We start from the raw sequence: 12,116 nt of genomic DNA, 5'->3' as shown, positions 1-12,116 counted from the left end.
CTAAAGAAAACCATCTAATCAGCACAACCTTCCTTTTCTTACCTTCTCTTAGATTCAGTTCTTTGGCACAATTGAAAAAGTGTTGACTGTCACTTGCAGCAAAGGATGCTTTCTCCTTAGCACAAAAATATACAAAGGTAAAGACGAGTTTGTTTGCATTTTCAAAAGAATACTTAAAAGTATCAAGTCTAGTTTATGCTCAAAAGTGATCATTGAATGTAATGGAAATGTGCATATGAGTATATGTACATCATAACAGAGTAATAATTTTGCACATTTATTTATAAGTATTCTTTTTTTTCTTTGTTTCATATAAAAACACTTTAGAGAGTTCTTAGAGTGTTTTCAAAAGACTATTGTACCAAGTTCCTGGAAATTGGATTTTCAGCCTAGGCATATCACAGTCTAATTGTGTAACTTTGTTGTACCATGTCATTTAATTAAAAGTGTAACTAGGTTGTGTTAGTGTTCAGTTCAGTCCTGTTTACCTGAAATTGGCCATTGAGCTCCTCAGTAAGCAAGAAGACATTCCATTTCCCACACACCAATTACCAATGCACACATTGTTCTCATGTAATGTTGGCTATAAAAAATAACAATTAAAGGCCCACAGTTGCATCTCTTGGAGGGATGGATATTTCATTCAGAGGAGCCAAATTTTTTCCATTTCATCTCCATGTATGAGATGTGGTTTTTCTTCCTTCTACTCAAGTTGTAGATCAAAGGCTCAAGGAAAGTATACCATAGATGAAATGGCCTACATCTTTGCTCTGTTTACAGTGAGATTGTATTCCAGTTGATGTAGAAGAATGAGGTACAAAAGAAAGACTGGGTGAAAGATGCTAGTAAGTGTGGAATAGCACCTCAGTGATCCATTTAAGCCCAGAGTTTTTAAATGCTATAGAATTTGCATCCTCAATGAAGCTACCAATCTAATATCTGGTATTAGCTAGTAAAAAACTGGAGTCAGTAGCATTTTTGTGAATGACTGGAGGCAGTAGCCATTGGATAGTTATTTGTGGGAATGTAGCATGAGACGTATAGCCAGGAAAAATAATTTCTTTCTTTTTTGAAATTCTAACATCTACAGAGGTATAATGATTTGCCAGACTATGCATAATTAAGTTAGTTCAGTTAGTATTCACTTCCTGTTTGCCAATCTTTTCTAGTTAGTATTTACAGTCAACTTCACACATTCTATAATCACATGAAGAAAATAAATCAGTACCAACTGAATAATTGTGTTTATCATGTGAGTAGGTGGGTGGGCATGTTTGTGAGGGGTTGTGAGGGGTTGTCTTGTTGTCTTGACTGTCAATTGATAGGAAGAGCTCATCCCACTTTGGGGTTCCATTTCCTAGCTGTGTGGTCCTGGAATATGTATTGAAAGAACAAAATCTAGCTAAGAGCATCTAGATCATCCAGAGAGCAAGCCAGCAATCAGTTCCTATGTGGATTCTGCCCAAAAATTCTTGTCTTAAGATTTTCTCCTGACTTCTATAGAAACCTGGATTGGGACTCCAATAAGTCCTTTCCTTGCCACATCACATTTGGAAAGAATGTTTTATTATAGCAACATCATAGAAACAGAACACTTAGCTTGAGAGACTCTCAGGACTCAAATGAAGGAACCTTAAATGAAATGTCCTACGGCAGGAAGAAGGAACTTATATAGTCCTCTTCCAGAAGAAAGACAGAGCATCATGTGGAAGGGTTGCCATATCATAGTTAAGACTCTGACCAGAATTGTTCCTGTCTGAAAGAAGTGCAAGAACAAAAATAGAGAAGAGCCTGAGAAAAAGGATGTGCAGTGTCAGGGACAAATTGGGATCCAGCTCAGGGAGAGGACCCAAGGCCTGACACTATTACTGATGCTATGGTGTGCTTACAAACAGTGGCCTATCATGACTGTCCTCTGAAAGGTCCATCAAGCAGTTGAAAGAGTAAGTGTATATTTACAACCAATCAATGGACAGAAGCTTGTGACCCAGTGGTTGAGTTAGGGAAAAGCTAGAAGAAGCTGAGAAGGAGGGTGACCCTACAGAAAGACCAGCAGTCACAACTAACCTGGATCCCTGGTATCTCTCAGACACTGAGCCACCAACCAGGCAGCATACACCAGATGATATGAAGCCCCCAGCACATATACAGCTGAGGAGTGCCAGCTATGGACTCAGTCAGAGAAGATGTACCTAACCCTTGAGAGACTGGAGGTCCTAGGGAGTTGGGAAACCTGGTGGGGTGTAAATGGGGGTGAGGGCATCCTCTTGGAAATGGGATAGGAGGTGTGAGATGTGAAACAGTCAGAGGGTGGATCGGGAGGGGAATAAAGTCTGGGCTATAATAAAAGATTAAAGAAAAATTAAAAAAAATAAACAAATAAACTAAAAGTATACAATGAACAGAAAAAAATAAATCATCCTACAAAATTTATGTTGAAATTTTATTGCAATTTTAACCATTCTGAGGTGAGATATTTAAAATATGATTAGTTTGGAAGGCTCTGCCCTCATCGATGGATAAATGAAATGTGTTGCTAAAGGAGGTAGAAGTAGGGATCACATGCATCTACTAGTTACTGTGGGGATGGCCTCCTAATAGGAAGGCTGAGTGCAGCTTGTTTTGTTGTTGTTGTTGTTAGTTTGCTTGTTTATCAGTTTCACGTGTATGTGTTGACTTGCCTCACTGTCAGTGTGCATCCTAGTTATATTTTCACCAGATTCCAGAACATACTGTTTTTTTTTTTAATATTTTTATTAGGTATTTTCCTCATTTACATTTCCAATGCTATCCCAAAAGTCCCCCATGCCCTCCCCCCGATTCCCCTACCCACCCACTCCCACTTTTTTGGCCCTGTCATTCCCCTGTACTGAGGCATATAAAGTTTCCAAGTCCAATGGGCCTCTCTTTCCAGTGATGACCGACTAGGCCATCTTTTGATACATATGCACCTAGAGTCAAGAGCTCCAGGGTACTGGTTAGTTCATAATGTTGTTCCACCTATAGGGTTGCAGATCCCTTTAGCTCCTTGGGTACTTTCTCTAGCTCCTCCATTGGGAGCCCTGTGATCCATCCAATAGCTGGCTGTGAGCATCCACGTCTGTGTGTGCTAGCCACCGGCATAGTCTCACAAGAGACAGTTATATCTGGGTCCTTTCAGCAAAATCGTGCTAGTATATGCAATGGTGTCAGCGTTTGGAAGCTGATTATGGGATGGATCCCCGGATATGGCAGTCTCTAGATGGTCCATCCTTTTGTCACAGCTCCAAACTTTGTCTCTGTAACTCCTTCCATGGGTGTTTTGTTCCCAATGCTAAGAAGGGGCAAAGTGTCCACACTTTGGTCTTCGTTCTTCTTGAGTTTCATGCGTTTAGCAAATTGTATCTTATATCTTGGGTATTCTAAGTTTCTGGGCTAATATCCACTTATCAGTGAGTACATATTGTGTGAATTCCTTTGTGGAATACCGAATGGCAGAGAAGCACCTGAAAAAATGTTCAACATCCTTAATCATCAGGGAAATGCAAATCAAAACAGCCCTGAGATTCCACCTCACACCAGTCAGAATGGCTAAGATCAAAAATTCAGGTGACAGCAGATGCTGGCTTGGATGTGGAGAAAGAGGAAAACTCCTCCATTGTTGGTGGGATTGCAAGCTTTTACAACCACTCTGGAAATCAGTCTGGCGGTTCCTCAGAAAATTGGACATAGTACTACTGGAGGATCCCGAAATACCTCTTCTGGGCATATATCCAGAAGATGTTCCAACCAGTAAGAAGGACACATGCTCCACTATGTTCATAGCAGCCTTATTTATAATAGCCAGAAGCTGGAAAGAACCCAGATGCCCCTCAACAGAGGAATGGATACAGAAAATGTGGTACATTTACACAATGGAGTACTACTCAGCTATTAAAAAGAATGAATTTATGAAATTCCTAGGCAAATGGATGGACCTGGAGAGCATCATCCTGAGTGAGGTAACCCAATCACAAAGGAACTCACATAACTTGCTCTTAAACAGCCAGGCCCCGGGAAGATGAGCCATGTAAACTTTGAAAGGTTGTGGTTTGCCCAGTCTGTTGTATTTCATTACACCAACAGAAAACGATCTAAGGCACATACCCCCAAGAAAATAGAGAAAAGTACTGAAACTTGTAAATGCACTAGCACTATTTTACAAGTAAAAATACAAGCTCAGACAGACAATACAGCAAAAGGTTCCCTTAGTCACAGTGCATATGTTTGTGCATAGACAATCTATAATAAAAATACAAATATTTTATTTTCTCTTTCTATTTAGAAAATATTTTATTACAAAAACAATGTTTAAAAAATAAATAAAAACAATCATTTTAGAAAGAATGTTGTGCCAAAGGCTTGGGGATTATATTTCAAACCTAGTCATATTGCAATCTGATTGTCAGAGAAGTATCCTGTTCCAGACACTGTTTCCCTGGTGGTAAGTGTCAAACTGCCAGGCTGGATCCTTCCATTTCCACATAATGCCAACTATGGTGCTTTGAATGGGAATGGCCCCCACAGGCTCTAACATCTGAATGCTGAATCACCAGGGAGTAGAACTCTTTGAAAAAATTAGAAAGATTCATCATCATGGCTTTGTTGAAGAAAGGGTGTCACTGGAGGTGGACTTTGAGTTTTAAAAGCCCATGCCAGGACCAGTCTCTTTTCCTACTGCCTGTGGATTAGGATGCAAACACTCAACCACTTCTCCAGCACTATGTCTACCTTCATGCTGCCATGCTTCCTGCCATGATAATGGAGAAAACCTTAGAAACTGTAAGCAAGTCCCAAATTAAATGCTTTCTTGTATACGATTTTCTTGGTCATGGTGTCTCTTCACACCAATAGAACAAATGCTATGAAAAGTATTTGTTTCAATAGTGTCAAGTATTTGTAAAGGCACAAAATTAAAATGAGATGTATACATCACAAAACATACATACAGTGTTCCTACTATCTACTAGAGGGAGGAAGATTCAACACATACTTGTGAATATCAATGTTTATCTTGAAGAAGTTACCTTTGTTTTATGTTTAAATTCCCTTAAGTTGATACTGTACAAGGAACTGGCTCTAAAAAGAGTGGAGTCATTCTGGAGGATGGGGCACTTTTAAATACAAGGTTAGGAGTCAGCAAGCTGAGGGGGAAATATGGCCATTTTGTTTCCACGTGGAACGGCCTTGCATGGTTCAATTCATCGTTGGTAAAGCAAAAACACAGGATGCACAATTCTCAGTATTGTCATGGTAACCTAATAAGGTGTTGATTTTGTTGTAAGAGGCTCTAGATGAGTGTTAGCTACAGGAGGTTGTACTTCTCTACTGTTTACATTGTGTGTGTGTGTGTGTGTGTGTGTGTGTGTGTAGTGCATGTGCGTGCATGCCTGTGTGTGTTTCTATTTGTCTGTGTCAATATATATATATATATAGAGAGAGAGAGACAGTGACAGAGACAGAGAGACAGAGAGACAGAGAGAGAGAGAGACAGACAGACAGACAAACAGAAACAAGGAAAGAGAAATAACAGAGAGTTGGTGACTAGGCATTTCCTGTCCAGGGGTAAAAGAATGGATTTTTGCATAACTACTTCTCTTTTTAAAAAAGCCTTAAAATCAAAAATAAAAAAAATTCAAATAAAATATAGATGTTTTTACTTTAACTTTATTTTAAAAGTAAATTGAACTTTTACTAAAATCCCATAAAGGACCTAGAAGTAAATTGCATACATTTATTCATGTACTGAGCAAAGTTTTCCTTTACATAACACAAAAGTAGAAAACTCCAGGAAAGATTAATGAGATAAGGCACATAAAAATATGTATGTATATATCCATGCATATGACTATATATTATACATATATCATATATATATAAGTCTAAGATATATAAGGTTTACATATATATAAAATCTTACATATCTATAAATTTACATATATAAATATAAAATACATAAATACATATATAAACATACACACATATATATGCATACATGCAATAAGTCACTGTAAGGATCAAGTCTTACTTTATAACCCTTAGTGTGTTATTTGGGTGATTATGTGAGTGACATTGCTCCTGCCAGAGGACAAGAAGCTGCAAGTCACTGAACTGCACTTTTACATTCCAGTTTGCAGAATTTGCCAGATGTAGTTTGCAAACAACTCAACAGTCTTGTGTGCTTTCTTCATGGGAATGGGTTTAATGCACCATGCTCTGCTGGGTTCCCATCATTAGTTTCTAAGCAGTGAGAGCACAATCTGTCCTTGAAACTTCTCAGAAACTCCGCTGTCTGTGACAAGAGGTGCAGCTCAGTGCATTGCACATGTTCACCTAACAGGCTCTGACCTGTCATCATCTGATTATGGAATCTGCCTAGGAACATAGCAGCAGACAAATAATAATAAATATCAGCACACTATTGTTTCACTATAAAGAAAAAAAATGAAGTAATCGGCAGTGAAATATACCCACCTCGGCTTCATTTTAAGTGAATAAATCAGATCCCATTAGACAAGCATTCCATGCTTTCTTTTAGAATTAGAACTGGGAGAAGGGGACAACACAGTATGGGCAGAGAAGTAGTTGGAAGCGGGAGACAGAAGTGACTGGGGTGAGTCAGACAGGGTGAGTAAGAGCAGTGGAGCAAAGGACAATCAAAGTTGTCTTGTTGCCATTTAACATTATAAGTAATAACCATAAAAATATGTGTGGAAATAACAACAGCTCTATCTGAGGAAACTAAATTCAATGTCTGTTACTAAATTAATGCAAGCAAAAACAAGAATTGCTATTTTGCTGTCAAAATGGGAGGATAAAAATCCTTGAAAAAGTCTTGTTATCTTGGGTGATAGAAATTGTGAATCACAAAATATATTAATAATTTATATATTGATTTTTCTGAATTTAATAATATTATAGGCCATAATTATGTATAATTTATCATATTTCATGTGATTAATGGATTTTCTAATTATCATACATATGCATTTTCTGTAGTGCATTTTTGGACTGTTTAGGTAGACATTTGTAGCATTTCTTCTGTTTTAAAAACCATTTCAGAATATTAAATAAAGAAGATTGAATGAGAGAAACATTTGTCATCTCAATCATTAAGAAGTCAGTTCCAGTCTTCACCCAGTGGTTAAATGATGTCATCGAGAATCTAGTTCCCTCTTTCTCTCTCCAATCTCTCTCTCTCTCTCTCTCTCTCTCTCTCTCTCTCTCTCTCTCTCTCTCTCTCTCTCTCTCTCTCTCTCTTTCTCTGCCATTCTTGAAAGATTATTTACTCACACATTTAAAAGATGGCAGATTTTCTATATGCTATTCTGGTTCATTGTAGATGCTATTCCTAGTAAGAAACACAGGCACAGAAGGAAAACATGGGCTGTGGTACTAAGTTATCTTGAGACCAATATATGCACTGGTGACTAAGTTCAGCTTAGATCTCTAAAACAGATACTAGATCTGAACCAATCATGACCACCTAACTGACAATCTCCAAAACTCTGCGAGACATTGAATTCCAAAAGAATAAAATCATGAGTTTGTGTTACCAGAAGTTGTCAAGTTTCTGGTGATGTCTTACAAGTTTAAGAAGAATCTAACAGCTATGTTTGGAACGACTCCAACAATAACTTACAGTCCCAAGAATGCAAAGGTAATACTTGGGCCAAATCCATGTGACTCTCAAAGACAGATTAACCTCATGCTCAATATCTAAATGTTGTTTCTAGGAAATAGCCTTTGTGATACTATTGTAGCTGTCCTATAGCATCCCTTGTCTTTAGGTTCTCCTCCATGTATCTTACTTCTAGGTTTGGAGTCTTTATACCATTACAGTAGACTCTAAACCTCAATTGAATCTGTGATTTCTATCTATCTTGCCATGAACCCTATAAAGACCACAGTATCATTGAACCACAGCAGGTATCCTCAAAGTGTAGTTACTCAAAAGAATATATTCTAGAAAAACAAGGTCATAAAATCTTTATGATGTTCAGGAAATATCAGTTGTACTTAAAGGCCTCATGAAAGCCACTTTTGGGTGCTTTGCATATAAAATTCAGCAAGCACACTATACATAATATGTTCCTGGCATGGTTTTATGTTACTTTTAATTCTCACATGAATTCATTTATATCAAAGCCTAGAGTAATTTTATGCTCTTAAATAATCATGATGGTATAGATATCAGCAGTCTTAATCAAATCATAATGAATTAATATATTTCATTTGTTGTCACAATCAGTGCTACTTTGGTATATGATTAACATGATCTTGAAACCATGAGCATAATGCCACCAAACTATGTTTTGTTTATCCATATGAAGCACACATTCCCATGAATAACTATACAGACTCATGGGTATACCCATACACACCCACATACCTTTTCCATATATCATCAGATCAGAACCCATTGACAATTGAGTGTTCTTAAATTGTCTGTAAACAAATCATTAGGCACTCTATGTTTTATACAAACACAGAAAAGATTGTGCAATTTATTTTCTTTCTATTATGAATTTGTATTTTCAACTGGAACCACAGATAAAAAGTTAAAAGTGTAAAAATAAGAAAATGGAACTGTAAATAAGCTCACTCAAATGAACCAGGCAAAGTAGAATCAACTTTTAACCAATGAGCATTGATTAAAATATGCATATTATAGTTCCACTAAATGGAAGAAAAATAGTTTAGGGTGAAACTCTAGGTTCACCCCAACTTGGGAAGTTTAGAGAAGTAGGAATTACCTTAAACATAAAAGTGCGATTTATATTAACTAACCATACATTGCTGTCCAAGGAGATAGGGATCAATTTGAAACAATATTTCACCTATTATGGACCCAAAGTCCTCCTGTAATTGAGTTAATTCTTTAGAAAATTTCCCTGAGATCCAATAGCTAGAAGACCCCGCTTTTCCTCATGAAGAAAAAGAGACGTTAAAAAGGAGAAAGAAGCTAACTAAACTGGAACCTTTCACAGCAAATGCCTGAGAACAAGTAGGAACTTACTATACTTGAAAGGACATCTCAGTGAGTCTTCATAAATCCTTCAAATCCACAGTTGCAAGAATAGCCTACAACACAAATATTGCATAGTTAAGCCAAACTCAAAGTGGTCCTTAGAATCCTCAGAATCAGTTATCAACTATAAAAAGAGAAATAAAGAGAAATAATTTGCAGGTGATAAATGATGATACATATATCAGATATTTGTTACCCAATAGGCATATACAACCTAGATGTCTCTTTATAAGACAGTGAAGTCTTAGGAAAACATACTAAAATAAAGTATATGATAATTTTACCATTCATCTTGGAAGTCACTATAGCAAAAATTAACATGCAATTTACAATAAAACAGATGCTAATTGTACTTTTATTTACAATCTATAACACAAAGCTCACTATCACTTAGACTATAAAGCATGTTTTATAGTGGAAAATAAGGACACAAGCCAGATATAGATACCATGTGAGCTCATTGCCCCATAAGCTGCTGATCTTCGTACTGTCAGTCTAGACTTAAGAGTCAAACCAGTGGACTGAATAATAACTTTTACAAATATATTGTTATATTCTAAAATGAAAGTCCTGTGAATTTTGGCATGCATCAAAAAGGGATTTTTGCAGATACAGTTAAATCTTACCATGAGACTACTCTAGAGATCCTCAGGCAGGCATCAGAGGCAAAGGCATGTGCCCTTTATAACACAGAAAACAGAGAGACAGAAGAATCATGTAAAGACACAGGCAGGAGTTGGAGGAATAAGGATCACTTGAGCTTGAAGAGGCAAGAGAAGGTCATGCCTCACAGGTCCATGCCTCAATGCTTCCATGCCACAGCCTCAGAGAGCTCAGACTCTGCCTTCCAAACTTGTGAGAGAACTTTTTTTGTTGTTCTCTGAACTTCCCAGACTTATACACATTCATTATTATAAGTGATGGATGAGAATACTCTCTATCTACTTTCTGATGAAAGGTATAAGCACTAAGTCACTTTGTAATGAGGTAGTTATAGGAAGCTCGGGGAAATTACTGTAGGTGTGTTTGGAAGCTACCAAACATATATATATATATGTGTGTGTGTGTATATATAATCATTATATATAATCATTGCTCTGGATATAACATTTTAAGTCATTTTTACTAAAAATGAAAACAAAATTTTTACTCAATTAAAATGAAGATGTCTATAAGTTCATTTCCACCTGTACATTTTTTAAAGAAAGGATCTAACTATGTAGCCTAGGCTTTCTTGGGGAGGACATGGAGATAAGGCCAGCCTCAACCTCACAGAGATTATCCTACTTCTTCAGTGCTGCTACAAATAGCGTCCACCTATACATTTCTAATGCTCAAATTTCATCACTTCTTTAAAAATATTCTAGGAAAAGAGTATATAATATAACAAAAGAAAACCCAGTGGTTTCTACTTCCGAGTTGGACCAGCAGACTGAAGAATAACTTCCTTCTGTTTGCTTGTCTTGTCAAATACCTATCTCATAGTTTTTGGGTTGTCTTATTATAGTGTATTTTGATGTTATTATTATTCCATAGAATCCTGTTTGTTTTCCAATAAAAGACAGAAAGGGAGTGGATTCAGATGGGAGACAGGGTGCAGAGGAACTGGGAGGAGTAGAGTAAGGAAAGGCCATAACCAGGATGTACTATGTGAGAGAAAATGTATTTTCAATAAAAAATAAAATGAACAAAAATCTTCTAGGAAAATAATATAAAATATTATCTAATATCACATAAGAAAGCCTTATGTAAATTAAAAAAATCATAAGTAAGAAATAAGAAAATTCGCTTATTTTCTACACGAAATTTTCCATAAAGTCACCATTTCTAAAACTTGACCTTATTTTAAAAATTCAAGAATACATTCACCTGATCTCAAAAGTTGTTTTCAGACTATTGATTGCAAGTGATTCTCAACCAATAATGATTATTTATACTTTTGTTCATATTTATAATAGTCATTTCTATAAAACTAATTTTCAAATTTTCATGTGGAAAGATGTTGAAGATGTTTTCACAAGGTGAGTGAATTGTTTCAACTAGCAAACCGCCAACAGGAACGTAGTGATACATCCTGGAGCCATGCCCAGATGAAACCATATCAGTGCATGAGCAAAGAATGCAAGTGACATCTCAAAAACTATTATTGTACACCCTGACTATTGCCTGAGTTAATCACCCATAAGGTTCTCAAATGTATTATCTCAGAGTTATCCTGGAATGATAAAAATCCAAAGTTTTGCAAAAACAATTAGGCATTTAAAAACTCATATATAAGAAAAAATATAAAAATCATACCATCAGAAAACTATTTACTTTGCCTTATTATCATGCTGAATGTCTGCAGAGTTTTTGAACCAAAAAAAAAATATATGGTTACAAAGAGTTTTCATTTTACTTGTAAACCTGAAAACAAAAACAAAAACAAAGAACTTCAAACTATAGCTAAAGGCTTTCAGTCATGCTCCACCACATCGTCCAGTTTTGTGGTCAATTTCAAATAATCCTAAGAACAGCAGCAGAGAAAAACTATAAAAGTTTTTATGAGATCTCTTTCTCTCTCTCTCTCTCTCTCTCTCTCTCTCTCTCTCTCTCTCTCTCTCTCTCTCTCACACACACACACACACACACACACACACACACACACACACACACACACCAGTAGAAATAGGATGAGAAGAAATGGTCACAGAGATTATGACCCTATTGTGATTATTAAATTGTTTGTTGTATTACTTGAATTAGTTTTAGTGGTAAAATAACATGATCAAAGATATTTATTCTGTGGGGAGATAAGAAATTCATTATTACCTGGGAGCACACTGGAACAAAATGACCAGACATGAAGTGCCTCTCAAGGAGTGATACTTTTTTAGTTACATCCCCTCTGTCACTTCTCAAGTAAAACAAAACTTTTATTAATGTTTCAAGGATTTTGTCATTTTCTGAAGAGTGTGTCTGGGGCTAAGGTGAAGAGATTTATATTAATTGCTTTGACAAAGGAAGTCTCATAACAGCCTGGTATAAGTTCTACTGTGTGATTACTAAAGTTCACACTTATGAAGAA

The 12,116-nt window shown here is 36.4% G+C and overlaps 1 long non-coding RNA gene across 3 annotated transcripts in view; it reads right to left on the bottom strand.

Moving 5' to 3' along the window:
- Positions 1 to 12,116, bottom strand: part of LOC110295405 (uncharacterized) — a 50,185-nt gene that overhangs the window by 11,106 nt on the left and 26,963 nt on the right. For all 3 annotated transcript variants that reach the window (XR_002378059.2, XR_015046835.1, XR_002378060.2), the window contains exons 2-3: positions 9,038 to 9,102; positions 43 to 115 (exon numbers count right to left, since the gene is read on the bottom strand). This is a non-coding gene — a long non-coding RNA (uncharacterized LOC110295405). The remainder of the gene's footprint in view (positions 1 to 42; positions 116 to 9,037; positions 9,103 to 12,116) is intronic.

This window comes from Mus caroli, unplaced genomic scaffold (assembly GCF_978045245.1).
Source record: "Mus caroli unplaced genomic scaffold, Mus_caroli_1 scaffold_4, whole genome shotgun sequence".
NCBI classification, from domain to species: domain Eukaryota; kingdom Metazoa; phylum Chordata; class Mammalia; order Rodentia; family Muridae; genus Mus; species Mus caroli.
The sequence above is the reverse complement of the archived record's forward strand: the minus strand, read 5'-3'. Positions and strand labels throughout refer to the sequence as shown.